Source organism: Ovis canadensis, chromosome 21 (genome assembly GCF_042477335.2).
Source record: "Ovis canadensis isolate MfBH-ARS-UI-01 breed Bighorn chromosome 21, ARS-UI_OviCan_v2, whole genome shotgun sequence".
NCBI classification, from domain to species: Eukaryota; Metazoa; Chordata; class Mammalia; order Artiodactyla; family Bovidae; genus Ovis; species Ovis canadensis.
Window position 1 is genome coordinate 18,004,527 of NC_091265.1, and position 25,322 is coordinate 18,029,848.

Below are 25,322 nucleotides of genomic sequence, written 5' to 3' on the forward strand. Positions count from 1 at the left end.
TGTGTCTCTCGACGGCTCAGCATGGCTTCTCCATGCTGCAAGAGGTGGGGCTGGGGTCCCAGTGGGCCAAGTCTTACCTCCTTATATTCCTAGGACACTGAGCACAGAACTTGCATATCCTAGGCACTATTGTTATATTTCATGGGTTGCAAGTATTCACATGTATGTGTGTATACAGAATTATTATAGAAATAAACTAAAGTCAATCTTACGCTAAGAACTCTGTAATAGCTAAAGCATAGGAGTAAAAGGGGGAAAAAGCCTGACATAAAACATTTGGAAAATCTTCCATATATGTTCATACATTATCTCACACATCATTCACATTTTTCAGTCTTTTGAAATTAGCAGTGTCAAACTGAGGCCTCTTGTCAGGTGGGTGGCAAAGGCATTGGAGATAATTCTGACATTCTAATAGCTTAACGAGGCACGAGATCTGTAGGAGGGTGAGTCATGGTGAACCTCCCGACAGACCTGGGAGATGAGGAGAATGGCTCACCATGGGGAGGGCAACGCTCACACCCACAGTGCTACGGGTACATGCTAGCCGAAGGGCTGCATAAGCTTCCGCCACTGGAAGGCAGACATGCGTATTTGACTATGCATGCTGCTGCCTTCCCTGGTCCTCACAAAGCCCTTTGACTTTAGTATCCACTGGGAAAAATACTTACTGACTTTGCTAGGACTGTGCTAAGCCTTAGGAATAATGAGCCTACAGGGGTTCCTGCCTTAAAGAAGAAGGAAACTAATAGTGTTCTATGCTAGCCTCTGCATATCCTTCCTACACAGCACTTAGAACAACCCAGTGAGGTTTTAATATAGATTATGAATTTGTTCTAAGTCATTCATCAAGTATATGGCAGACTCTTGATTCAAATCCTGGTCAGTTTCAGCCTATACACACAGGCTCTTTCCAGCCTATAACAACATGTTTCTTCCAGCTATGCAAACACAGCTTTTAAAGGAACACCTCCTTTCCTTCCCCCAGTGAATCTCTCTTTAGATTCCGTCTGCACATGATTGTGACTCCACTGGGATGATGGGTTCACCTGACAAAGTAACCCTGGTGAGTGGAGTGCCCACGCCTCAAGGATACACGCAGTAAAGAAGGAAATTAAAATATGTGGACCCCCAAGTCAAATTCACCTCTGCTAGAAACAGTGCAGTTTCCAGGGTGGTTGCAACATGCAGAATCAAGAATTCTACGAAAAGAAGTAAAACTAGAATACACATATCTTTACAATAGAAAAAAGGAAAATCATCTTTCATTTTCTTTCAGAAGATGCTTATGAAAGGCTTCTTTTTCTGCACAAGATAAGATTACACAAAGCTTGAAATCATAGTGTGATGGTGATGCCTACATTCTCAGTTGTTTAGTCGTGTCCAACTCTTATCGACCACATGGACTGCAGCCCACCAGATTCCTCTATCCATGGCATTTTCCAAGCAAGAAATACTGGAGTGGTTGCCACTTCCTCCTCCAGGGAATCTTCTGGAGATTCAGGGGTTGAACTCAAGTCTGTCACATTCCCTGTCGCCAGGGAGCCCTGATGGTCATGTGTGTGTGCACGCTAAGTCACTTCAGTCATGTCCAGCTCTGCGACCCTATGGACTGTAGCCTGCCAGACTCCTCTGTCCATGGGATTCTCCAGGCAAGAATGCTGGAGTGGGTTGCCATGCCCTCCTCCAGGGGATCTTCCCAACCCAGGGACTGAACCCACATCTCTTACATCTCTTCCATTGCAGGCAGGTTCTTTACCACTAGTGCCACCTGGGAAGACCCTGAAGGAGCTAATTAAGCAGGTAGCAGCCGTCACAATGACCACATCACTTCAGCTAAAGGGAAAAAACACAAATGAAGCCAACACAAATGATGTCTACCCAGGTCTGCTACTGATACCAGCTTCTGAGAGTTGTGGGAAATAAGTACCCGAGTCCGCCCTTAAGTCTCCCAGTTAATCCCCAAGTTTCGCCCATATGCCCACGTGTCTTTAGCCCCATAGCATTCCCACGTGACTGACTGCCCCGCCTGGGATTAGGCAGCAGTCCCCCTACATCTGGACCTACCTTCTCTGAACTGGCCAGCATACCCTCAGTCTCCTTCTCGCTCCAAAGTCCCCCTTTACCAGATAAATTCTTTGTGTACAACTTCCATCATGGCACTCTTCTGCTCAAAAATCTTTTCATTCACAGGCTTCCCTGGTGGCTCAGTGGTTAAAAATCTGCCTGGCAATAAAGAGGACATAGGTTCAACCCCCGGTCTGGGAAGATCCCACCTGCTGCAGAGCAATTAAGCCCACGTATCACAGCTGTTGATACTGCGCTCTGAGCCTGCAAGCCACAAACACTTAAGCCCTCTCACCCGAGTCCATGCGCTGCAAAAAGAGACGCTACTGCAATGAGAAACCCGCACACCCCAACTAGAGAGGAGGCCCTGCTCACCACAGCCAGAGAGGGGCCCCCGCCCACCACAGCCAGAGAGGGGCCCCCGCCCACCACAGCCAGAGAGAAGGCCCCGCTCACCACAGCCAGAGAGGGGCCCCCGCTCACCACAGCCAGAGAGAAGGCCCCGCTCACCACAGCCAGAGAGGGGCCCCCCCTGCCCACCACAGCCAGAGAGGGGCCCCCCCTGCCCACCACAGCCAGAGAGGGGCCCTCCCCTGCCCACCACAGCCAGAGAGGGGCCCCCCCTGCCCACCACAGCCAGAGAGAAGGCCCCGCTCACCACAGCCAGAGAGGGGCCCCCCCCTGCTCACCACAGCCAGAGAGGGGTCCCCCCGCTCACCACAGCCAGAGAGGGGCCCCCGCTCACCACAGCCAGAGAGGGGTCCCTGCCCACCACAGCCAGAGAGGGGTCCCTGCCCACCACAGCCAGAGAGGGGCCCCTGCTCACCACAGCCAGAGAGGGGCCCCTGCCCACCACAGCCAGAGAGGGGCCCCCCCGCTTACCTCAGCCAGAGAGGGCCCCCCCCTGCTCACCACAGCCAGAGAGGGGCCCCCGCTCACCACAGCCAGAGAGGGGTCCCCCCGCTCACCACAGCCAGAGAGGGGTCCCCACCCACCACAGCCAGAGAGGGGTCCCCGCCCACCACAGCCAGAGAGGGGCCCCCCCTGCTCACCACAGCCAGAGAGGGGTCCCTGCTCACCACAGCCAGAGAGGGGCCCCCCCTGCTCACCACAGCCAGAGAGGGGCCCCTGCTCACCACAGCCAGAGAGGGCCCCCCCCTGCTCACCACAGCCAGAGAGGGGCCCCTGCTCACCACAGCCAGAGAGGGGGCCCCCCCTGCTCACCACAGCCAGAGAGGGGCCCCTGCTCACCACAGCCAGAGAGGGGCCCCTGCTCACCACAGCCAGAGAGGGGCCCCTGCTCACCACAGCTAGAGAAAAGCTGTGCGGCAACAGAGACCCAGCACAGCCAAAAATAAATGAAAACAAATGAACAAAAATCTTTCATTGCTTTGTATTTCCTCATGTTTTTAGTCAAACTAGTCTTTAGTTTTTCCATTCCATTGCTCTCCAAATCCTACTGTCCTTGGCAGGCTCTCGGTACAGAAGTCTCAGGGTGCCATCCCCATGTCTCTCTCTGTCTGTACTTAGAGTATGCACATCCTCTTCTTACACACTCCTCTTCTTCGCAGCCAGAGCTGAGGTTACGTCTCTGGTCTTCCACCAAGCTTTCAGGGATAAGTCCAGCCCTTAATTCTTACAGGACATTCAAATTTGTTCTCACAATTGGGTGCATAATTGTATTACATACTGTCCTACAGTTAATCATTGCTTCACTTATGTTAGTCTGGTGTCCCTAATTGTTTTAGGGTAAACTAACATGTAATTACATTTTATGTGGTGGAAATACTCACATTTATGTATACATGTGTGTGTTTACAAATATGTTAGTCTATTGTTATTTATTAACTGTATTAACCACTTATTGTTAACCTAATTTCACACCAAATATTTGCATATTCTCATGAATGATAATTTACATAGATTCAATGTCAACTTAAATATTTCCAGAGTAACTTTATCACACTTCTTGATAAAATAGATTTTTAAGAAGTTGGCTAGTTGCCTTAGAAATCTCAAATGAGATATGAAAACAGTTAAGGACTTTTTTTTAAGGTAATCTCAACATTAGAACAGTTGTGAATTTCCCTTCATAGATGACTCATTCATTCACACAACTAAATGGTTCCAGAATGCTTACTGGATGCCAGGTACTGTGTCAAGTAACAAGGACATTATTCGTATCAGAACTATGTGAAGGTAGTTTCTAGTTAGCCAAAAGAAAAATGCAATTTCATAGGAAAAATATGTAGACACTGTCAAGATATCCCAAAGTTTCAGTTCAGTCACTCAGTCGTGTCCGACTCTTTGCAATCCCATGAATTGCAGCACGCCAGGCCTCCCTGTCCATCACCAACTCCTGGAGTCCACCCAAACTCATGTTCAATGAGTCGGTGATGCCATCCAGCCATCTCATCCTCTGTCGTCCCCTTCTCCTGCTACCCCCAATCCCTCCTAGCATCAGGGCCTTTTCCAATGGGTCAACTCTTCACATGAGGTGGCCAAAGTATTGGAGTTTCAGCCTCAGTATCAGTCCTTCCAATGAATACCCAGGACTGATCTCCTTCCGGATGGACTGGTTGGATCTCCTTGCAGTCCAAGGGACTCACAAGAGTCTAATGGTAGCTAAATTAGGCCAATCGACAAACCTGGTAGTCCTGATTAAAAGAAAAAAAAAACCATATTCCAGCTCCATTTGATTTCTACTTTAACCTTTTCCATTGACACAGATTGAGGCTGGTCAGAGCTACTTAACTGTCACAGATCTATTAGAATTTTCTGTTTCTCCCTTTTTTTGTGTGTATGTTAGGGGTTTATGATGTAGATGGCTTGGAAGATACAGGCTGGAAAAGCCAGGATATTGAGCCTCCAAATTTGATTGTGGGAAGTAAAGTTTTCCTGTGTTGAAATGAATTCTTGGGCAACCCAATGGCTTTGTTCCAAAAATGTCCTGCTGCAGTGGAGGACCATCTCACATGGGTCATTACACTTCTAAGCTTTAAGCCTCAAAATGAGCATTAAATTAAAATTCCCTAGTAGGCAGAACACTGTGACACTCAAAAGATGTGGACGTGCTAACTGAATTCTGGGCAATAATATTATTGCCACTGCATATTTATTGAGTTCAACAGGGTGCTAAGTACTGTACAGACAGATAATACAAGCAACCTATACAGAAAGAAGCAACAGAAGTAGTCTTATAGCCGTCTCCCATTCATCTGCTGAGGAACAGACAGTATAACTAGACTTTTTAGAAACAGTCTCCTCTTTTCAAAAGTGTCCTCAAGGTTTTCCATTGTTTTGTTCGATTGGAAAGTGGCCGATTTTCTACAGTTACCATTTATGACTGTGGCCAAGTCTCCCAACTTCAAAATGACCGTAAGAATGCTGCAGGCATTTAACTGAAGAACTTCATTCCATTGCAACTGGTAATTATGAGTGAAGTTTTCTGGTAAATCTTAAATAAATCAATTGTAAATTATGATACACATACCATTGTGTTTTTCATTCAACAGGGGAAACAGAGGTTTTCAAAATTAACAGTACTGCCCTTTTTAACTAGCCTTCAATTTTCTGAAAAGATGCATGCATTTGAATGTCAAAAGAATTTAAAAGTTAATGAGTGAAAATACTCACAGTTGAAGCATGAAGCAAATATCTTTTTTTAAAAAACAAATCTAGACACAAATAGAGTAAAAGTTCAAGTACACTATACTCAATATGCATGTGCAAGAAGCAATATGCGTGCGGATGAGCTACAAGAATAACTTTGCATACACAGAAACTAATTGAATTTCAGAAACCTAACTTTCTTTATTTCAATGGCAGTCCATCAGGGTTAGAAGAAAAAAAAAATTAAGCACTTTAGAGAAAATGGGTTATAAACTGTCATTGTTGAGTTTAATGTTCTGACAACTTTGAAAGTAACTATAATGTAATTTTTCAAGTTGGTAGCTAAAATAATGGAACATTTGGATGCCATTGAAATGTATGTCAGTCAAGGAGAGAACAGAAAAGCAGCGGGAACAATGCTTTTCTTTGCTTATGATTCTTTGCGGTTTTGAACTCTTGCTCCAAACCTTGGCAGTCAAGGGCAGCTCTCTGCTCAGTGGTTCTCCTGTCATTCCTGCTCATAGGAGCCACGTCTGGGCCTGCTTACCACTTTCAGCAGCTGTCCTTTCCACTAACTTGTCTCCTTCATCTGCTGTCAGGCCTATACCTAAACCCCTATGCTAAGAAGTGAGTAATGTCTCATGTAAATGGGTCAGTGTTGGTTTCAACCTGGTAGGCTAGGTCTGGCCTTTGGAATTAGTATCTCCAGTTATTAACAAACACGGAGTCCAGTCCATCCTGTCCTGGGGATTGTTGTTATTCAGTCATTAAGTCACGTCCAACTCTTTGCGATCCCATGAACTGCAGCACGCCAGGCTTCCCTGTCCTTCACCATCTCCCAGAATTTGCTCAAACTCATGTCCATTGAGTCACTGATGAGATCCAACCATCTCATCCTCTGTTGTTCCCTTCTCCTGCCTTCAATCTTTTCCAGCATCAGGGGCTCGTCCAATGAGTTGGCTCTTCACATCAAGTGGCCAAAGTACTGGAGATTCAGCTTCAGCCCTTCCAATAAATATTCAGGGTTGAGTTCCTTTAGGATTGACTGGTTTGATCTCCTTGCTGTCCAAGGGACTCTCAGGAGTATTCTCCATGACCACAATTTAAAAGCATTAATTCTTCCGCAGTCAGCCTTTTTTATGGTTCAACTCTCACATTAGTACATGACTACTGGAAAAACCATAACTTTGACTATTCCAACCTTTGTTGGCAAAGGGATGTCTCTGCTTTTTAATGTGCTGTCTAGGTTTGTCATAGCCTTTCTTCCAAGGAGCAAGCGTCTTTTAATTTCAAGGCTGCAGTCACCACCTGCAATCATTTTGGAGCCCAAATCTAAGTAACCCTAATGTGGACAACATGAAGTTGAACTATAGGAAACACGATTCACATACATTTGTCTTACCAACAGGCAACCTCAGAGATGGCGCTTCCTTCTACATTTTTTGGACTGGCCTTGTCATTTGTCAAATGAGTACAGTCACATATTTATGTCATTGGAAATATCTGGGCAACTCAAGTTCCTCCTGGATAAGAACTGACTGAGTTGGGATTCATTTCTTCCTCTGTCTAACCACAATAAAGAGGAGGGGGAAAACATATTTTTTCTCAATCCAATTCAGCCCATACTTACTTGGAGTCTAACATGTATAACCTTAATGCCAGGAGGAAAATAGAAATTGTCATTAAAGACGTTGTAATCTACAGTCTCATGCTGCTGCTGCTGCTAAGTCGCTTCAGTCGTGTCCGACTCTGTGCAACCCCATAGACGGCAGCCCACCAGACTCCCCCGTCCCTGGGATTCTCCAGGAAAAAACACTGGAGTGGGTTGCCATTTCCTTCTCCAATGCATGAAACTGAAAAGTGAAAGTGAAGTCGCTCAGTTGTGTCTGACTCTTAGCAACCCCATGGACTGCAGCCCACGAGGCTCCTCCATCCATGGGAGTTTCCAGGCAAGAGTACTAGAAAGGGTAGCTATTGCTTTCTCCAAACTATGGTGTCATAATAGACACATATTCATGAATGATATATTCCTTTCCGTTTTTACCTTAAGAAGGGATATTTCATAGAAGCATATTATTTTGCCTGCCCTCTCTCACTGAAAACCACACTTCAAGGTTGTCTGAAAGTGGAGTCTCTCTGGGTACAAAGATGACTTATTCTTGGCATGCACACCAGCCTTTCCACAGTCCCTTTTACTTCCCAGTGCCAAGTTGGAGCTGATATGACATGCGTAAGGGAGTCAGGGCTGCCCTTGTTCCTACTAGTTCTCTTTGTGTCCTGTGATGGGATTTTGTTCTGAAGCACAGGAAGGCATATGCCCCCTCTAAATGACATGTCAAGCCTCAGACACAGTTTGGTTTGGATCCTTTCCCCCTTCTGACACCACAATTTGTCACCAGTAGAGAATGCAGATAGCCATGCCAAATGCGAATGTCACCTGCACGCGCACATTTGGCAAATGTTTACCCAGATCTTTACTCTGAGAGTTAAACAACTAATCATCTAGTTGTTATTTAGTTGTTAAGTCCTGTCCAACTCTATTGCGACCCCATGGACTGTAGCCTGCCTGTCCTCTGTCAGTGGGATTTCCCAGGAAAGAATACTGGAGTGGGTTGTCATTTCCTTCTCCAGGGGATCCTCCCAACTCAGTGATTGAACCTGCATCTCTCACACTGGCAGGCAGGTTCGTTACCACTGAGCCACCTAGGAAGCCCTCATCATCTAACAGACAATATTTAAGGTACTACTTAGCATTGAAATTTTGTAATTCTGTGGGATTTATTGGCACTTTTGTGAAAAGCTGCCAATGATATGCCATTTTGCTTTCACTGAGAAAATGTTATAAAGGAGAACATTAATCTATAGTGGAAGAGATGAGGATAGTTCATATTTGTGGGTAAAATATTCAGAAGTCTAATGTTACCTATTTAGGTTACATGTTCAAGTTTCTGATATAATTTATCAAATTACATGAATAAATATGCAGTATTTTTTTTCAAGTGCTTTAGAGATACTGATATAAACACTTTCTTACACTTTATACTTCTTTTTTCAAACAGTGAGGGAAGGGTTTCATTACTCCATCCAAGGGAATTCATTTTGCTTGTATTTGCATGTAGTCTGGTCAAGTGCCTGAAACAATCTGTTAAGTGATATCTGATTATGTCCAGGGTCTTGTTTTCAGTCGATCTGCAGGAAAGAGGTTAAGAAAGAGACTGCTCTCAAGCAGGCACCAAACCAACACTACAAAAGTGTGAATAGGAGAGCTGGGAGTCTAGGCTGTATCCATTACACTCTTCCAGAATAAGTGATGGATGGTCCCCTTCTTAAGATCATTAAAAACCCTAACACAGATTGTCATGTATGCAACCCCCAACAAAGGGCCATATTGAATCTGAATGTTTTAATGTAAAAAGTTTCCCATAGTAAACTGATAAATGCAAAAAGGAGGTTCCAAAATTATACCTATAGCATGATTTCAATCTCTTTGATAAATTGGATTATATGTCATTTATGAACTTATACACATAAATGCAAAATAAAGGTTCTTACAGTTTATATTCCAAAATGTAAAACGTAATCATCATTTCATTGGGAAATTGTGAATATTATATTTTTCTTCTTTTTTTGCTTTATCTCTTTTTTAAAACAACAAATACATTTTATATCATATTATGTTTCCTGTGCATCATAGTTACATTTTTTTTACCTATTCTGTAATTAGAAATAACTGTATTAAAAAAAAAAAAGCTTACCATAGGCACTAAGTAATTTCTAAAAGAAGAGTTTTGAAAATAAACCTGAATTTTCTCCCTTTCATTGAAGTATACAGATACATGCTTTAGATCATAAGAAACTGATTTCATTCTTTCCTACATATGGATGTCCTTGTGATATGACAGGAACTTTTAAATGAGTTGCTCCTGGAAGCATCATTTCTGAAGATGCGTAAATGGTTTTATGCATGTATCAAAGCACATATCATGGGTCTGTCATAGCCTTGCACAGAGAGATCTGTAATTCTTCATCTCGAAGTGGAGCATGTCCAGCTCCCACTGACAGAGAGAACAAGGTCTCCTATTGTCAAAATGCTAAATAAAACCCCCCTTGTGTTCTTTAGCTGCAAGCACATCTCTACTCCCTAGACACCACAGGTCTGTCTGCCATAGCCCTGTCTCCCTGCTGGCAATGTTACCATGTGCTTTAAATTTAACTGCAGCCTTTTTGACCTCCTCATCTAATGAGAAGGGGTCCAAGGCCTTTGGATGGTAATGATGGAGCGCGTAAAGGTGCGTGTGTGCTTGCTAAGTCGCATCAGTTGTGTCTGACTCTTTCTGACCCATGGACTGTATGTAGCCTGCCAAACTCTTCTGTCCATGGGATTCTGTAGGCAAGAATACTGGCGTGGGTTGCCATGCCCCTCTCCAGGGGATCTTCCCGACCCAGGGATTGAACCTGTGTCTCTTATGTCTCCTGCATTGGCAAGTGGGTTCTTCACCATTAGTGCCACCTGGGAAGCCCCATGTAAAGGTGAGACTTAGCCAAATTTATTAACAATGGCAAAGAGGATGCCCCCACAATGTAAAGAGAAAAAATTTAGTCATTTGGTATCTTTGTGATACCCAAAGTTGCTTATAAAATACTCAATTTAAGACCAACATGCGGCGGATTCATGTCAATGTATGACAAAACCAATACAGTATTGTAAAATAAAATAAATAAATAAAAAATGAAGAGCAAAAAAATTCATCAAGCTAAACACTTACATGCACCTTTATGTTGGTATGGTACACTTCAGTCATAGGGATGTTTTTCAGATATTGTACTTACATGGTTTCATAAGAAATTAATAAATGTTAAGTTATTCCCTTCAAAAAAAAAAAAAGAACAACACAAGAGAAAATCAAGTCCCCTCTAAATGGAAAAAGTTGGAAGACATTCTGCTTTTTTAGAACATGGAGTTTGATTGGTCAGAGGCTCCTGACCCATGGGCATTTGTTTCTTAGTTTAAAAATGTCTTTGTGAAGCTTCTTAAGAGGGCTATTAATGAGTACTTATACATTTTTTTTAAAAATGAGCTTTTCCTATTTTATTTGAAATAGTATCCCAAGCTATCTCAGCTACATATTAGCAAAGTATACCTTAGCATGGAACTGAGCCCCATGTCCAATTTTAAGATTTATCAGCATCTTTAAAAATGTATAGTGGCGTGCCAAGAGTTATAACAGGGTACCTCATGAAAAATCTACAATCTTCCTTCTGAATTATGTATTTACGACCTCCTGAGGATGATAGATTTCAGGGAGAGAAATGTGATTTAGGAACTGCTTTTAGGCTCCAAACATACACTGGGGTTTGCAAGAGGCCTCTGTACTGACTGGAGTGCAGTGGGGTGAAGCCTTTCCCCTTTCTGAAGGTCAGCTAGCATCACAGGGATCATGCCAACCTTTTGCTTAGGCACCTACTTTTTGTGGGTTTCTGGCAGTACAGATCACAGCAGCCTGGGGAATACGGATTGTCTGGTTTGTGGATTACCTGGAGCTCTAAACCTAAAGTTTAACCAGCGTTCAGTGTATGCCCATGGTGTGCCAGGTATCATCCCAGGTGCTGGGAGTATAAAGAGGAGCACTCCTCAGTTCTGGCCCCCATCCCACCGCTGGCCTTCACCAAAGAGAGGGCTGGGAAGGGGGCATTGTTTAATCTCTGGGGGAAGCCCATCCTGCAGCTTGCTAACAGATCTGAGACTGCCTGAAGGACAGGCAGAGCTTGAAACCACTGACCGTAAGGAACTGTGAGTTAAGGTATCTGTCGCTGGGTATTAGGTATGCTGTGGATGACCTCCATCCACTAAGAATCTTTTGATTATTCACAATCAGTTTATTATTTCCATACAACTGAGGTGCTGACATCCGAGTTAAGGTATCTGTCGCTGGGTATTAGGTATGCTGTGGATGACCTCCATCCACTAAGAATCTTTTGATTATTCACAATCAGTTTACTATTTCCATACAACTGAGGTGCTGACATCCGAATGAAACAGAAAAAAAAAAATCCTACTATGTGTTTAAGTCTTAAATACATTGCATTAACAATCAAACATAATTTGAGGCATTAAAGTAGTTATAATTCTGGAGAAAACTTGGGAGTTAGTGATGAGACTGGGTAGGCCTAGAGATGGTTAACTTGGAGAAATTAGCCATCTGTCCCAGGCTAGTCTCAAGAATATAATTATTGAGTCCCTGGATTGTTGGGAAAGGTATAGCTCCACCATTTGAGCTGGGATGCCTCTGTCTCCAGCTCAGATTCTGACTTAGAAAGTCAGGGGGACCACAGATCCTCCATCAGAGCCCTGGAACCTTCTTCATAACCAGGCCAGATCCATGGTTGACTCCTTATTCTGCCTATCTTGGGAGAATGGGCTGCTGCAACTTAGATGGTCATAGTCCACTTAGTGGATGTTAGCAAAAGGAAGATGATAAATCTCTGAAACTCCGGGCTCATCTTCAGAAAAGGAAGAAATTAGTGCTCTTTTGAGTGCATACCGTATGCCAGGACCTAGGTACACTTATAGATGCTATCTTACTAAAGTACTGCAAATACATGCAACAACCATGGGCCAAACTATAAATACAGTGCCTAATATAATGCACTAAGTATTCTGAATTCTGCCACAAAAAGACAGCTTCAGGAGTCAACAGAGAAAAATTTTAAGCTTCTAATCATACGGCGGACACTTTATACGTACCATGCACAGGCACTAGGCGAATCCTCACAAAATCCTACGCAAAAGAGAATTATTGCTATCCCAACTTTACGGGAAACTCAGACTAGGTAGACTAAGGAAGGTTATACAGCTAGTGCGTGCCTAGGCTTGTCTGCTTCCAAATGCTGTGCTTTGAATTTGTCTAAATTTGTTTCACATGATTCCAGTTCCAGTTCAGTTGCTTAGTCGTGTCTGACTATTTGCAACCCCGTTGACTGCGGCACGCCAGGCCTCCCTGTCCATCACCAACTCCTGGAGTCTGCCCAAACCCATGTCCATTGAGTCGGTAATGCCATCCAACCATCTCATCCTCTGTCATCCCCTTCTCCCCTGACCTTCAATCTTTCCCAGCATCAGGGTCTTCTCAAATGAGTCAGCTCTTCGCATCAGGTGGCCAAAGTATTGGAGTTTCAGCTTCAACATCAGTCCTTCCAGTGAACATTCAGGACTGATCTCCTTTATGATGGACGGGTTGGATCTCCTTGCAGTCCAAGGGACTCTCAAGAGTCTTTTCCAACACCACAGTTCAAAAGCATCAATTCTTCGGCGCTCAGCTTTCTTTATAGTCCAACTCTCACATCCATACATGTGGATGTGTTTATTTCCCAGTAAATAAGATTAAATAATTGCCTAAAATACATTTCCAAAATGTGAAACAACCAAAGTTACTACAGGTTTTCTCAATTTTAAAGGAACTATATTTGCCGGGACATACAGACCTATTTTCCTTGGCTCTGAAACCTGAGACTCTCCTGACTTCTCTCCCTTACAATCCTCTGTGTCCTGCTGGCAACCCTCTCAGCATCTCACTAAGCCAGTCCTGCTGCAAAATAGATGAGGTTGGTAGCCCCTGATTTGCCATGAAAGTGAGGCACTTGAGAGGTCCTGAAACAACAGCTCATTTGAATAAAGCTCTCTGCAGCACGCAGAAGGCAAGCCAAAGTAGTTTTCCTTTTTATTCACAGAGGTACTTGAGTTAAAATCTCAAGTTCTGAACCTGTTGCCATTCTATTTTTTATTTTCTCACAGACTTACAGTGCTCAACTGGGTCATACATGGTGTTAGGTACAAGTGTGGATGGTTTCTGAACGGCCCCGATGAAATCAGACTGCATGGATCATTCTGTAGCTCACTGAGTGTGTTGCACAAATAAATTAGAAAACCCAACACGGTGGGAGAAGAGGGAAAATTAGCTGGGAAAGCCAAGGGCAGAGGGTCAATATACCATTTCTGCGCTATGGAGAAGCCAGTCTGGGCTGCCAGGCTGTACAGTTGGGAGCTCTCATGATTGTTCAGAGCCGTGCAGGGAGATTCGAACCTCTTCTCTGAAAAGGGAGAAGCCATTTGTGTGATGCCAGCCTTGTGGGGTGAGAGCTGGCACCTGCTGAGAGGACCCCCGCCATAGGCTTGCCCCGGAGGCTTGAAGGAAGCAGCAGGACATCACTCCACAGAAAAACAAAGGCAGATTCTCAGCTCCCTGAAACTTGAGTGCTGGCTCAACAAGCTGTAACCGCCTGGAGCCATCAGCTGCCCGCAGAGCACAGAGCAGAGCGCAGAAGCCCCCTCATCTCCAGAGCCACTGGCCGGAAGGGCTCCCCAGGTACAGGGGACAGGTCTCATTCACTGTGGCTCTACTAATCAGCGTTCAGATTTAAGAGGAAATAAATGCAGCATTTCGCAAACAGGTAAATTAGAGGTTGTCATTTATGGAATCGAGGCTTCCCTCGTGGCTTAGCAGTACAGAGTCTGCCCACCAACAAAAGAGACTCAAGTTCGATCCCTGGGTCAGGAAGATCCTCTAGGGTAGGAAATGGCAACCCGCTCCAGTATTCTTGCCTGGGAAATCCCAGGGGCAGAAGAGCCTGGTGGGCTACAGTCCATCAGGTGGCAGAGTCAGACATGACTTAGTGACGAAACAATAAGAACAATTCATGGAATCAAAGAGTGCTTTCAGACAACTCTCCGAGCATATATACAAGGTTGTCTTCTGACCATGAACTTGCATGCTGACCAGGGGCTCAGAGGAGCAAGGCTGAGAGACAGAGCTGACAGGGACACAGCAGACGTGACGCCCAAGCAACTCTGTCATTCAAGGACCCACGGCAGCCCTCCCGCCCTCAGTTCAGATGGAAGCCAAGTGAGAAGAACACTCTCAGCCAAGATCCTAACCAGCTCCACACATGTATGTGTGCGTGCTAGGTCGCTTCAGTCGTGTCTGACTGCGACCCCATGAACTGTGGCCCACCAGGCTCCCTTGTCCAGGGGACACTCCAGGCAAGGATACTGGAGTGGGCTGCCAACCCAGCTCCTTACGTGCTATCCTTTTCAACCTCAACAGGCTCTCTTAAAACTCAGCCCTGAGCTCATTTTTTTTTTTAATGGGTCCAAAGGGGCACATTGTGAAAAAATGTGAGGTGAAGAGATGACAAGAGATTAATTGCAGTCTACAATCCATGTGAATTACTTCCTTTGTGAGAGGATTACATATTATGAGGCAAGTAAGGAAAGAAATCTTTTTTATATCAAATGTTGCCAAACAGGGGCTCAGTGGCTTACAAAGTATTAAAAAATGGAGGTGTCAAATTTAATATGGGGAGATTTGGCCTATAAATTTGATTTTGTTAAAAATAAGACTTTCTGATGAAATGGCCTGCTCCCACAGCTGCCGCTGGCTGAGTGTCGGGGGCACGTAAGATCCACCCTTCCAGCCCCACCAGCTCACAATACCACTCCTCTGAATTACTTTCCCAGCCCTATGGACATCTCGGAAACTCTGTTTTGAACAAACTATCTTAGAATTAATATTTGCTTCGAAAAATATGCTTGTGTGTCTGATTCAATATTTACTCTTTAGTCAACTGGGAAAATAGAGCAGTCCACCAGCAATTCACATTGCTGGGGGGTTTTCATTAGACATGGTTCTTAAGGAGCCACAGGGAGCTGGACGTCTCTGCAGGAACCGGAACATCAGTCTTGCTCTTACCTCATACACATGTGTGTGCACACACAGACACAAGCACCACCACCACCAATACTGCTTTTTAACTGGACTGGAGTGCCCAAGGCCATCCCTGCCTGGCCTGCCAGGGCACTGCTTAAGACATAGGAATGACAGCAATTTAGGAAAATCTACTGATGTGCAACGGGCTTCTCAGGTGGCTCAGTGGTAAAGAATCCATCTGGAATGCAGGAGACTTGGGTTCGATCCCTGGGTTGGAAAGATTCTCTGGAGTAGGAAATGGCCACCCACTCCAGTATTCTTGCCTGGGAAATCCCATGGACAGAGGAGCCTGGTGGGCTACAGTCCGCAACACAGCTGATGAGGAAGGGTTTGTTTCTGAATGAGAGTAACTCCTGTGGGTAAAGGGATATGATTTCTGGGAAAGAAGGACTGGAAACCCTTCCTGAGGAGAGTGTGGGAAGCAGGCAGTCAGAAGGGCATGTGCTTGAGCCTCGGGAGCAGGAAGGGCCTTCAGTGAGGAGCTGTAACTCGGGGGAATCCCTGCCTTGTACTGCGGAGCGAGGAGTGTGGAGATACTCATGTTAGACGGAAGCCGTAAGCATAGTTGCCCTGGTCCCTTGGTATCCAACGCATGTACACAGCCTTGTGAGGTGGTGGTGTGAGAAGAGAAGGGGTGGGGGAGAAACGTGCTGTGAGTGAAGGCTGGCTGCTGTATTAGTTACGAGGGCTGCCAGTACAAAAGACTACAGGCTGGGTGTCTTGAACAACAGAAATTTATTTTCTCACGGTTCCAGAGGCTAGGAGTGTTACCAACCCAGCCTTGGGCCTGCTCGTCCTTGCACGGTAAAGCCAATCTACCTGACACAGTGGGCGGCGTTGAAGGAAAGTACAGCCTTTACTGCAGGGCACCAAGCAAGGGGAATGGGCAGCTCATGCTCAGAAGACATGGGAACCTTTGATGGATTTCAGGGAAGAAAGTTTAAGGGCGGTGTGAGGGAGGGGGCTGCAGGATGTGTAGTCAGCTGGTGCACAGTCCTCGGATTGGCTGGCAGCGAGGTGAAGTTTCGAGCATCATCAACCATCTCTGTTTCCATTGTGCATCTTCACATTTCCTAATTATTAACTATTGAACCAGTCTTTGGAGACCCAAGGGAGGCCTGGGAGACGAACACAAAAGCCTTTTTCTTCAGAAGCATACAGTGGGGCTTCCCTGATAGTCTAGTGGTTAAGAATCCACCTGCCCGCACAGGGAACATAGGTTGATCCCCGGTCCGGGAAGATCCCACATGCCGCAGGGTAACTAAGCCCGTGCACCCACAGGTACTGAGCCTGTGTACCCACAAGGCAGAACCGCCTGCTCACCTTAAAGGCCTCTTACCCTGCAGCCTGTGCCCTGCACCAGGAGCAGCCGCCGCGGCGTGATGCCCACTTGCCGCAGCTAGAGAAAGTCCACGTCCAGCAATGAAAACCCAGCCCAACCAAAATCAAACAAAAGATTAATAAATAAAAATGACTTTTGAAAAAGTGCACAGGGGCTGGAATATAGCTGTAGTGCCCTTTTCTGTGATACTCCTCAGTGATGTGGGGAACAGGTTCAGGAAAAGAGAGGAGATGAAGATTTGGATAGAGGTTGATGGTAACCTCAGCAGAGGAGCTCAGTTCTAGGGCCACTCGGCTTCTGGAGTCTGCGGGGAAGGAGTCAGCCGTGGCTCCTTCTGAGGCCTCTCTCCTTGGCTTGCTGGTCAGTTTCCGTCTTCCCATGGTCTTTCCTGTGGCTGCGTCTGTGTCCAAATGTCCTCTTCTTGTCGAGACATCTGTCACACTGGATTAGGGCTCACCCCAAAGGCCTCAATTCACTGTAATTACTTCTTCAGAGACTCCAAACAGTCATGTTCTGAGGTAGTGTGGATTCAGGCCTCAACATACGAATCTTTTTTTTTTAAGTTATTCTTTTGGCTCTCCCCTTCACACCTTCTTAACATTTATTTATTCATTTTTATCCTTGGGCCACATTGTGTGGCACGTGGGATCTTAGTTCCCTGACCAGGGTTCAAACTGGAGTCCCCTGCTTTGGAAGCGTGGAGTCTCAACCACTGCACCACCAGGGAAGCCCCCAACCTAAGAATTGCAAGGGGTTATGATTTGGTCCAAAACAGTGGGCGTACAGTCACTCTTCAGCTGGAGTCCGAGCAGCACTCACCACAGGGGCAAAGCATCCTCTCAGATGGACTCTGTCCTGGAGCTGCGGGCAGGGCCAGTGACAGAGTGAGCCCTGTCCAATGCGGGGCCTGCCGCTCTGAGGAGCAAGCAGCGGAGGGGCTGGTGAAAAGATGACTGAAGAGTATAACGGAAAACCTCCTCTTCCCTGACATCTGTACCCTGGTCCTTGAGGGGGGCACTGAGCTGACTGTTGGGTAAATCTGTTATGAAACGAGAGTGGGGGAAGGATGATCTGATTTGCCATACTTTAACACACTGATGGATGTGCAGGGCTGTGTATGTCCTGCAGAGTGCGGAAGACCTATGCTGGACATCACTACGAAGTGACTGTGTGACCTTGGATCTCTCTGCTCTTTTCCAGGTCTCACTTTCTGCATCTCAGTTTCTAAACAGGAGAGAAGCAGTTGGGATGACACGAATGAAACACAGCCCCTCGACTCCAAGACAGAAGCTAATTGTAGTCGTTCACGAACGATTGGCGGTGTAATCTCTAACAGAGATCAGCGTGAAAGGCTGATCAGCGTGAAAGAAACAAGCATCCAGCGGGAAAAACATGCTAACTCCAGTAACAGCACCTTGGTGCTAGCCCAATACCAGGCTCAGAACAAGCATTTAAGAAAGGAAGAAAACATGGACTTGAGTTTACATTAACTTCACTGTAGTTGATAAATACAGAGAGCAACTAAGACTAGTGAAGGCACAGGTCTAGAAGTTAAAGAACGGGAAGAGAGGGTTCCAGGGCTCTTTTGGGAGTTCTGGAAAACAAGTCACAACCAACTCTCCTTCAGAGGCCCACGCCTGCTGCAGGCGCTGTCTGTGTGCACAGACACACAGCTTTTTGAATGGCCTACAGGTACTTCCTGCAAAGTTTTCTGAGGGTGGCAAAGAGCCGAATGAGACAAATGGCCATTTCACTAGGAGTTAAGTTATCAAAATATGGACGGCTTAATGGGTTGAAATAGACCTGCAACTCTTCGCCACCAGAAATTACCGTCATCTCAAAAGCAGCTGCTTACCAAAGGAAGAAACCACTGAGGATGTACACTCACTAAAGAAATCAATTTGCATCCCAAGGCAAGAGGAAATGTTATAAAAACGTACGGAAGAGCAATATTTTTTTTTCCCCTCAGAAAATACAACTATAAAAAAGGATGAGAATTTCAGACAGGAAGAAAAAATAGTCACAGGAGATGCAGCGTACCAAGGACGATGGATGAGTATGCTAAAGAGACAGATACTAAATAATTTACATTCCTATAGATCTAGCATATTCCTCCATAATATGTTCTGTTATTTATACCGACTGCGCTATAAAATCTCACCACCTTCTCTGAGCTTCTGCAAGATATACCCACACAGACAATGCAATTTCTCACCCTCTGTCTTTATACTGGTTACTGGGCCTTGTCATCTTTTTCATTTGCAAATAAAATACTCTCTCTGTGCTCTTCCGGAGACTTTTATCAGAGCCATCCACCCCTGAACAGAGGAGCATTTCAAGATCAAAAGAGAGGCAAAGTCACACTCTTTTAGCAATTGAGATAAAGATTCACACATAATTAGGCCAGGACAATAGGATTATTTAAATAGATATATCTTTTAAGAATAATCAACTGCTATAAGCTATTCAAATACTGCAACCAGCACTAAAAAAAGACAGGGAACTGACAAAGCATTTACCGAGGACAAGGAGAGCAGGCAAGGGGAGAGGGAGGGGCCAACAGTGGTTTAAAGTATCTGTACACCAGCTTCCCTGGTGGTCCAGCGGTTCTGAATCTGCCTACCCATGCACGGAACACTGGTCTGATCCCTGGTCTGGGAAGATTCCACATGCTACGGAGCAACTGAACCTGTGCACCACGACTACTTAGGCCCATGCTCTCTAGAGACTGTGCTCCACAACAAGAGAAGTCGCTGCGATGAGAAGCCCATCCTCCACAACTAGAAATTAGCCTCCACTCGCCGTAACTAGATAAAGCCTGCACACAGCACCAAAGATCCAAAGCAGCCAAAAGTTATTTTTTAAATTGTGTCCCCATTTTACGGGCTTTCCTGGGGGCTCAAATGGTAAATAATATGCCTGCAATTCAGGAAACCCAGCTTAGACCCCTAGGTTGGGAAGATCCCCTGGAGGAGGACATGGCAACCCACTCCAGTGTTCTTGTCTGGAGAATCCCATGGACAGAGGAGTCTGGTGGGCTACAGTCCCTATGGTTGCAGAGTTGGACACGACTGAAGCAACTTGGTATACACATTTTATAGATGACAAAATGGAGGATCAGAGTTAATTTAATTTGGCAAAGCAGATGGAGAGAGGCAGAATACCCTGTCCCTTCTGTCTGAAAGCCTATGCACTTTCCCTGGTGCTGATACCCACCTGTGCGATCTCTTAGAGTAATCACTCATTCACAGACCCTTTATTGGGAGTCCCATGGTTCTCAGGTACTGAACTAGATGCTCTGCACAGGAAGACAAATAAGACAGTCGACTGGCGCCAACAACATCGACCCCCATACTCCAGTGTTCCTGGAATACACTGTCTAACAGATATCATCTTTGGTACCTTTCATTTGTCATTCTTTAATTTGGAAAAACAAATCTGACTCCATATGAGAGTTGTTTCTTTTACTTTAACCTCTGTATTCCGTTGCTCTTCTTATAAGTTAAGAATGTTGCCTACAGCTTCAAATAGATAGGACAGCCCATTCCAAAGGCTCTGACCTTTAAGAGTATAACCCTTTCCCATTCACATAGAGATAAATTTTCAGAACAGAGAATAATATTTGCCTTGTTGGAAGATTACAGGAACTTGTGACCTGACCTATGTGGACAGCAACAAAAACCAAGGATTCTGAAACCAGGTTTGCAGCAACCAGCAACCAACCATATCCCTACTCCATACAATACAAAAGAAACCTGAATTCTAACTGGGGTAAAATGGATCTTTGGGACACTAGTCTACCATCCTCTTATCTCTGCTGGCTTTCCAAATAAAGTCATCATTCCTTGCCCCAACCACGTGTTATCCCATGATTCTCTGCCCTATCATGGAGGGAGCAGGATGAACTTGGCTGTTTAGTCATTCAGTCACGTCTGACTCTTTGTGACCCAATGAACTGCAGCATGCTAGGCTTCCCAGTCCATTACTGACTCCCGGAGTTTGCTCAAACTCATGTCCATCGAGTCGGTGATGCAACTTTATATGCTCTTTACACCAACCCTATGTTAGAAACCGAGAACTTCCAGATGTTCAGGCTGGTTTTAGAAAAGGCAGAGGAGCCAGAGATCAAATTGCCAACATCTGCTGGATCATGGAAAAAGCAAGAGAATTCCAGAATAACATCTACTTCTGCTTTATTGACTATGCCAAAGCCTCTGGCTGTGTGGATCATGACAAACTGGAAAATTCTTCAGGAGATGGGAATACCAGACCACCTGACCTGCCTCCTGAGAAATCTGTATGCAGGTCAAGAAGGAACAGTTAGAACCGGATATGGAACAATGGAGTGGTACATCAAGGCTGTATATTGTCACCCTGCTTATTTAACTTATATGCAGAGTACATCATGCAAAATGCCAGACTGGATGAAGCACAAGCTGGAATCAAGATTGCCGGGAGAAATATCAATAATCTCAGATATGCAGATGATACCACCTTAATGGTAGAAAGTAAAGAAGAACTAAAGAGTCTCTTGATAAAAGTGAAAGAGGAGAGTGAAAAAGCTGCTTTAAAACTCAATATTCTAAATATGAAGATCATGGCATCTGGACTCCCATCATTTCATAGCAAAGAGATGGGGAAACAATGGAAACAGTGACAGACTTTACTTTGGGGACTTTAAAATCACTGTGGATGATGACTGCAGTCATGAAATTTAAAAATTCTTGCTTTTTTAATAGGAAGAAAAGCTATGACAAACCTAGACAGCATATTAAAAAGCAGAGACATCACTTTGCTGACAAAGGTCCATCTAGTCAAAGCTCTGGTTTTTCCAGTAGCCATGTATGAGAGTTGGACCATAAAGAAGGCTGAACACTGAAGAACTGATGCTTTCGTATTGTGGTGTTGGAGAAGACTCTTGAGAGTCCCTTGGACTGGAAGGAGATCCAACCAGTCCATCCTAAAGGAAATCAGTCCTGAATATTCATTGGAAGGACTGATGCTTAAGTGGAAGCTCCAATACTTTGGCCACCTGATGCAAAGAACTGACTCATCAGAAAAGGCCTGATGCTGGGAAAGACTGAAGGCGGGAGAAGGGGATGACAGAGGATGAGATGGTTGGATAGCATCACTGACTCAATGGACATGAGTTTCAGTAAGCTCTGGGTGTTGGTGATGGACAGGGAGACCTGGCATGGTGCAGTCCTTGGGGTCACAAAGAGTTGGACACGACTGAGTGACTGAATTGAACTGAACTGATGGTAGAAAGCATCATTCCCACTTAACAGATGAAGGAAAGGGGATTCAGAGAGTGTGACAGCCTGTCTAGGCTCTGTGAGCAGTCTCCACAATAATCTCAGGACTGGCTGAATGGATCACCCATGCTTTTCCACACCATTTCAATTCACTATCTTGATAAATCAAGTTTCATGCCTATAAAGAGATTAAATACGGTAGGTAAAGAAAAAATCTATACAAGTAATTATAAGAAAGAATTAATGTATTTCTTTACTTCGCAGCTGCCTTTTTGATAATGAGGTAATCAAGGCTAAAGTCACAGCCATTAAGCTAAAACGTTAATTCACAGTTTAGTTTAGGCATCATTTTCAACTTTGTGCATCTATTTGCTGGAATTAGCCTTCTACCTCCATTGCAGTCATAACTGGCTATGAGGGATGTATATGACTGTGAATAAATGAGCTGAAATTTCCAGATTTTTGCATTTCATGGTAGGGAGAAAACATCACGTCAATATTTTCACATATTTCCTGATTAGGCAAGAGGTAAAACTTAGAACTCACTGGAGTAGTTTAAGCTGTACTTGTGAACTTTCCTATAGTCCTCTGCTGCTCTTGTTTCTTTAGCAAGTCTCTTCGATTCTGATAATGACAATCCCTTCTTATAGTCACAGATTTAAGGCAAATGTTGTATGAACTCCAAAACCCTTGCAGCGTGTGTGCATGCATGCTAGTCGCTTCAGTCATGTCCAACTCTTTGTGGACAACTGTAGCCTGCCAGGCTCCTCTGTCCATGGGATTCTGCAGGCAAGACTACTGGTGTGGGTTGCCATTTCCTTCTCCAGGGGATCTTTCAGACCCTGAGATTGAACCGGAGTCTCTTGCATTGACAGGCAGGTTCTTTATCGCTAGCACCATCTGGGAAGCCCTACAGTGTATACACAGTCAAGCTAAATATCTGAAATTCAAGTACAGGCATCGTACCAGCAGTATACAATTAAAGCGCCTTCCACAATAGGGCCAGCACACTATAAACAAATCATTAATGTCCTTCTGGTTACCTATTCAGAAGTGTATCTCCCAAGTCAGCTTCTAAACGAAGCCTTTCAAGAAGAGTCCAATTCACTTGATTGGAGAGGAGAAAGATGAAACAGAGCCACAAGGTTAATATGAGTTTAAAGAGGAGCATAGGGTTATCTTGGCAATTGAAGGCTTTCTAGGAGGTTAATTACCTATAGGCCGGACTTAAAACTCACACAATGTATTGGCAGTTACAAAACTCTCTTCTGCACTCTGAATGATATTATTTTATTCATTTTTCTTACAGGGCTGAATTAAAGCAATATTCTTTCCATGATCCAATCAGAACAAAGAAAGAAATGACATTCAAATGGTCACAGAAATATTATACAGAAAAAAACAATGTGAGTAAGAATTTTATAATTTAGGAAGTGAAAGGAAGAGTGTTATGTGTGTGAGAGAGAGAGAAAGAAGAGGATGAGAGAGAGACAGACAGACGGAGACAGGTACTCAAGCGGTTTTTAGAAACCTCTGGAAGAGCGTTTACTGAAGAGCACCTCTGATGGGGAATACTGGTAAGTGGGCAGAGCTGGAGGGCAAATTAGCATAAGCCTGATGACCTGCAGGTATTCAAATTCTACCCTGGGAACTTCAGAAAAGCCATATGCTCTTAGTTGGCTAGAACCACTGTGTATGAGACCTTCATCCAAGTCCCCATCATCTCTCACCTGGGTCCTTCTGAAAGAACCCCCTTCCCCAGTCTGCCAGCTACGAAGGCCCTGGCCCAGCCCCTTCCCGCAGGACACCCCATCATCCCTCCGTCTGCCAATCCTATCATGCCCCACCCCCTCTCCCTGTTTCATGGCTTGCCACCAAACTTGGGAGGAAGTTCAGAATCCTTACCACAGCCCTGTTTGTGTTTTCCAGCTTGCTTTCCTACCGCCTCTACAGCCTTCTAACTTTACACCCTCAGTCACACTGGCTTGGTTCTGTGTCTCCTACAGAAGCCTGGCTTCCTGTCACCAAACGTCACCTCCTCAAAGAGGCCCTCCCAGTCGCTCCACTGCGTGTTGCCTACCTGCTCCGCGTTTACAGGCACTGCTATGGAGCCTATTTGAGCGGCCCAGAGAGCTTGTGTCTCCAGGGACAGCATTCATTCATCGGCTGCCTGCTTGCCCATCCTCACCACGCATTCTGTATCCCTGGTACGCAGCTCAGCCCTGGAGAAACGGCTCAGTGCAGAGCTGCTGCCTCTGGCTCCTTCTGCCCTGGAGCTCTGTCTGTCCTGGAGTGTGCAGATGGAGCTGAATCTTTAGGAAAGGTCGGGCATTGTGACACCATATGATAATAATTAAAACCACAACAATTTTAACTTGTTATCCAAAGGCCCAAAGTGTTGGGTCAGTATTCATGTAAGTATGTAAAGGATGGGAAATTAAGGATTCCTTTGGGAGTGAATTCGAATGCCTGGAAAACACCTTTGCCTCTTTTCTCTAGAGTCACACTCTGCACCACCTCACACACCCCCAGGACACCACCTTTCCAGGGACAAGGCAGCAAGTGATCTCAGCAGATTTCCCAGCTAATGAGACACCATCCCTCTTCCCTGCTGGGAAGTAATAGGTTCAACTATCTGAGAACCCAGCCCCTCCAGGAGGCCTGGCCTCTGCTACAGAGGAAAGAAGGCCATGAATATAATATAAAGGCTATTATTCTGGCAAAGCTATTTTAATTCTGGACCAGGTACATACTGGAGCCCATTAGGATGATTTTGAAAAAAGAATTACAATAATTATTTTTTGGCAGCCTGGAGTCTTTTAACTTTATGTGATGATAGCAATGTTTTAAAAGGGTTATCATAGTGCTGCATAATAATAATAATCTTTTATTAGGTGTAATGCTGTAAGAGTTTTAAAAATACTTTGATATAAAAGGTCAGGTTTGATCCTAATAACGATCCTTTGAGGTATACGGAGTAGCAGTTACTTGCCACATTTCACAGTAGGGGAAACTGAGGTCCAGGGCAGCTGAATGGCTTCTAAGGCTCCAAGCTAATCATGGCAGGGAAGTCCTAGGACCCAAGGCACTGATTCCTAGCCCAGTGTTCTTTAAATAAATCATTACTGGAGAACTGACTTAAAGGAGACTATCAGAAGAGATGTGAGGTGTGTGTGTGTGTATGTGTGTATACAGGATGGTGGATCCCAGTGAGTGGTTCCTGGGACTGACAGATCATTTTAGCAGCAAGGACACAATATAACAGCTCTACCTTCTAAGCAT

At 44.9% G+C, this 25,322-nt stretch overlaps 1 protein-coding gene across 1 annotated transcript in view; it reads right to left on the bottom strand.

The window, feature by feature from the left end:
* FAT3 (FAT atypical cadherin 3) overlaps positions 1-25,322 on the bottom strand; it is an 813,871-nt gene that overhangs the window by 224,801 nt on the left and 563,748 nt on the right. The gene's annotated exons all lie outside the window — the stretch shown is intronic.